The 4,915-nt window shown below is 40.7% G+C and overlaps 1 long non-coding RNA gene across 3 annotated transcripts; it reads right to left on the reverse strand.

The window, feature by feature from the left end:
• Positions 1–143: 143 nt before the first annotated feature.
• On the reverse strand, positions 144–4,846 carry LOC120405741. 3 transcript variants are annotated; one of them, XR_005598818.1, is made up of 4 exons: positions 4,523–4,846; positions 4,230–4,427; positions 3,991–4,044; positions 144–165 (listed from the first exon to the last, which is right to left on the reverse strand). It is a non-coding gene; the product is annotated as an uncharacterized LOC120405741 (long non-coding RNA). The 3 variants fall into 3 exon arrangements; XR_005598817.1 differs by lacking the exon at positions 144–165 and adding an exon at positions 1,265–1,495; XR_005598816.1 differs by lacking the exon at positions 144–165 and adding an exon at positions 2,532–2,723.
• Positions 4,847–4,915: the final 69 nt, after the last annotated feature.

The raw sequence follows: 4,915 nt of genomic DNA on the forward strand, positions 1-4,915 counted from the left end.
TTCTCTCATCTCTCTTGATCATACTTCTCTATTTCTTCCATTTGCCTTTACAAAAATTAAAACCCAAAAGCTATATAAAAATGAAGAGCTCTCCTAATGATCATCTGTAGGGGAGCCCGCTATTCTCAAAGAGGTAGGGCTATACAAGGAGGTCTTTCAAGGTGCCTGGAATATAAAAGGAAGGTTAATATTTCTTGCTGTCAGTAAAAAGGGGGCTCTGCTGTGCATTAAATAATTTTTTTCACATGAAGAATGTGGAATCAGTCATCCGGAGGGCTTCCAAACAGAGGATAAAAAGCAGAAGGGAGAGATATACTGAAGGGTATATTTTCTGGGAGTTTGCCACCACAGAAAAGCTAGTAGATTATGTGGAAAGTGCAGCAATATCTTATTCGAGAGCTTTGAAGTTGACTTTCTTCAGAATTTAACACAAAACACCTTTTCTATGTATCTATTGCTCCACGCTTGAAAATCCTTTCATGTTAAATCTTTTCCTCCCCATCATATTCCAGCTGATCTGAATACCTGAGCAGATGGTTTTTCATTTTCCTTTGGGATTTGCTTGGCCACATTGTTACCTACGTTAATTTCAAGTTCTATGGCAATGACACAATGTTTCTATTAGTATTTTGGGTTAGTGCCATTCATCGACTCTACGAATGAATGATGTGCTTTGGGAGATATGGTATTTTATAACTGTTCATGTCTGAAATATTAATATTTTGCTAACACATGGGTCTGTCAAAGCCATAAACGTTAATGTTACCAGTATTGCATTAACATACATTTTTATAATCAGCTTGGCTGATTGAAATGCAGGAACAGAGTAATTCTTTTAATGATGCCACACTGTATCCTACTTTTGGTTAATATGCGAAGTCAGATCAGGGTTAAGAATCCCTTGATGTATTCAAATTCCTCTCCATTGTGTAAGGGCTTCACTTTCCTGTTACAGGTGGTTGCTTTAACCACTCTTCTCTTCATGTGTTGCCATGAATGTGTTACATCCAATTAGGTGTGCATTCTAAGTGGCTTCTCCCATCACCTCCATCCATCTGAGACTTTCTCCAAGCAACTGAAGAAGTCTGTGCCTTAGAAGATGCCTTTGATCTTGTCTGTGACTCAGTTTGGGCCATGCTGGTCTACCAATGCCTTGGCCTTAGAAGGCATCCTCAGGGATGACATTGAGGAAGAGACCAGTTCAATGTCATGGGACCCGTGACCATCTCTCAGGTAAAGTCTGCATTTCTGGACCATAGCAGGAGAATGACAGCATGACTAAAGGCTGAAGGAAAAAAAATCTCCCGCGCCCTGAGTACCCTTGTGAACTTCATCTTCGTGCCTCAGGAGTGATCGGAGCCCACAACCCAGTTGAGCCCTCTCCAGACATGTCTTCTGCAACCACCAGCCTCCACTTTGGATACCATGTAACCGACCCCCTAAGCTCATGGATAGAATGAAATCATCTGTGGAAGGCCGTGACTGGATCAGATACCTCCAACATAAACATAAACAGTTATCTCCAACATGCAACTTGAAGGGGAACTGATGAACAGCAGCCTTCTTTCAAAGTATCATGAGAAGAAACAAAGAGGCATATTGAGGATCCCACACGTGACTATCTTGACAAGCCTAGCTTGGAAAAAACTTAGTTCAATTTCTTATTTCTATGAAGATAATGCCTAACAGAGAAGGAGAGGCCCCAGCCAGGGGAGCAGGATTTCATAGCATGTAGGGCCAGTGGAATGTGAAAAACACAATAAATCCCCATGTGAGAATGTTGCATTGATCTCAAGCAGACAATGGGAAACCCACAATTTTTATTAAACTAATTTGAATAAGACATATTTGTTTCAAATGTTTTAAAGCTGGAGCTCATACTGGTTTGACATGATGACTGTATTCAGGAATAAAATTTGTCAAAAATGGGGTGTACATTTTGTATAATAATTCACAAAAAAAAATTTCTGCTGTAAATTTTTATCAAAAATTTGAATTTAGAAATTCTATAACATGTTCTATAGGTAGTCAAAAAGTAGGGCAACATTTTTATGAACATTTTTGTGGAAGGCTTCAACAATTATTTTCATCAGCATTGGAATGAAAATTTCATTCAAATTGCAAATTTGAAAAAAAATTCAACTAGCTTGTTCTGAGCCTAGAATGTGTCATAAAAAGCTTGTATGACATTTTTGAAAATTCAAAATTTCAATGATAATTTAAAAAAATACCAAAAATGTTCACCATTTTCTAATCAGCTGTATCCAGGTTTCAGGAAATTTATGATTATTCTTAAAGAAGTGGAAATAATGGCAAAATCAAAACCTCTAGCATGATCATTCCTTATACCATTCTTATAACAGTAGTATCTGAATACAGTATCTGAGCATAGCATCATACAACCATTCCGATTCCTAATTAATATTTGGCTGGAATATGAATGTGTTAGCACTGATTTAACTCATACAGAATAATCATCTATTAGGTTAAAGATCTCTGGTATTTTTCCGAGTTGAATGCGGAGCAATTATTATTTTTAATTGTTTATATGGCATGGTTCACACTGGTACTAAATTATGGCCCTGCAGTTTCAGGGTTGTAAAAAACTCTGACACAACAGACATTTTTCTTCTTGGTTTCTTGCCTTCATGCAAGGACGATGTTTTCTCTTTCCCCTGAGAAATACTGCCAAGCAATTTCTTGTTCGGAAGAAGAAAAACTACCTAACAAAAGAGATGCATCTATTACAGAAGTAAACTTCTTTCACCTCACTGGTAGGTGACTGCCAATTTAAAACTGAAATAAATGTCACAGATCAGCCTATAAATCTGAAACATATTTCAGTAACCACCCTGAAAAGCAGGTTGTCCTTGTTTAGGATGCAGAAAAGGCATTCACTATGCAATTGCCTCAGCACAGTAGAGGTAGAAAGTTAAATCTCCCTCCTAGAAGTGAAAGGAAAGCAAAAATGCACTGTGAAAGTTACACTCTGGTGAATTAACAATGAACTCATCCTCTCAGGTAACTTAACGTTGCCCTAATCATTTTAAATAGGAAGCACGCCTCTGGGCAGCATAGTGCAAAACTTTTACCAGAGAGGTCACTGGTGAAGGGAATATTGCATTGTGGGATTGCAGCTGGAGGACTGGTTATAGCAGCACAGGTACACATGCATCTACATTGATGTTATGCCAACAGAACTGTATCAGCAGGCGGCTTACGTTGTTCCCACAAGGAGAATAACTATGTCAGGAAGAGTGGATGGATACAAAATTCAATATGTGAACACATCAGGCTGTGCTGCCAAAAGATGAATTTTGCAAGTAAAACTCTCTACTGCAGACCAGACCTACCCTAGCTAGATGTTTAGGTGCACTCAGTAAATGCTGGGTGCAGCTGAGAACAGGAGGGGACTACAAAGATGCTGGTTATGGCACCTTGCTCCTGGAGCTCGTACTAGGCTGCCCCGATGTGGTTGAAAGCAGCTTTGGGGCTGCTCTAAAGCCCGTGCTCTGAATAGCCACCACCACAGCCCCTTTGTCCCTGCCACAACCATGTACTGGGGGTGGGTGGCATAGAAGACAGCTCTACACCTTGTATGCTTTACATTTTACCAAGCTATAGGCCTCAGGCTCAGCACTGCTCCTTTGAGGAGCTGGAAGAAGAAGAGAAAAGACCAACTTTTCTGGAGAGGGGCTTGTCAAGCTGCCCTGCAGTGCTTCAAGGAAGCCAACCTCAGAGCAGACTGTTAAGAAGCAGGGCACACACACCAAATTGGTTGTGAGTTCTATATTTAGATTTCACCAACCAATTATCAAGTGTAAACTCCTCAGGCACTATAACAGCCTAAACATGGAGTCACAGATAGTCCCCTTGGATACTCTGATCTGTCTTGCCATCCAGGTAAGCTTACCTTTGTGATAGATACCCCTCCCCATAGACCACAGCAAAATTCAGGTTACTCCCAGTCCCAAAGGACCAGTCACTTACCCCAGGTCAATTGCATCCTAGATCTCACACCAAAGACAACACTTGTAGCCAATCCTAAAAGTTATTTACAAGGTTAAAGCAGGTAAACACATACAAATGAGTTTGAAACTTACATTTCAAAAGGTAATAGAAGCTTCTATAATAAACAAGCTCTTATATCCCTTTGGATTAACCCAGGTTAACCACTTGCTTATGCCTAGAAAACCTTGCCCTCGAGAGTCCAAGTAACCTAGACATACCGTTTCTCCTTGTTAGGGATTTTTATTCCCTTTCCCCTTGTCTGAGCTGCCAGTTCAGTTGATGGGAGGAATTCACTTGCGAGTCTTGTCTTCATAGGCCGGGGGAGAGCAGTCAACAAAGAGTTTTGTCCTCTGATGTTCTACAATAGTTTGTCTGGTGTTGATGGGCCTTCTCTGCTGGGCAGGCGGTAACACCAACTTTTAGAGACGGGTATTTTACACTAGTTAATGCTTCTCTCCTTCTCGGTGATTTACAGTTACCAAGGCTTACAATACAAGCACTAAAATATTACCTGATGACATCGGATAAAGATGCTATAAATGAGATTAACGCATGTGGCAATTTACAAACATTCACTACAATCTAAACACTAAGCACACTTTTATCATTCTAAGTCCTGTTTTAACACTACTAACACAGGGAAGCCAGACTGCATCCAGCGATGTGTTTGTCAGTGTTTAGGTGAGGCATGGAGGCCTTGGCATGAGCTGGCCTTGGTTTGCCAATGCCACAGGGCTTATTGGCACTTGTGTTCAGGAAACATGGCTGCTTCCGAGCTGTAAGGGTTGGGTGTGAGCTTCCCACTCGGTTTCCTGTGGGACAGCTGCTAGCAGAGATGCTGTGATGACATCAGGGCTACGAGAATAAAGTGCAAATTCAGCTATTGTGATGTCACACTCACCTG

The sequence above is a fragment of the Mauremys reevesii genome, linkage group 5 (genome assembly GCF_016161935.1).
Source record: "Mauremys reevesii isolate NIE-2019 linkage group 5, ASM1616193v1, whole genome shotgun sequence".
In the NCBI taxonomy this organism is placed as follows: domain Eukaryota; kingdom Metazoa; phylum Chordata; order Testudines; family Geoemydidae; genus Mauremys; species Mauremys reevesii.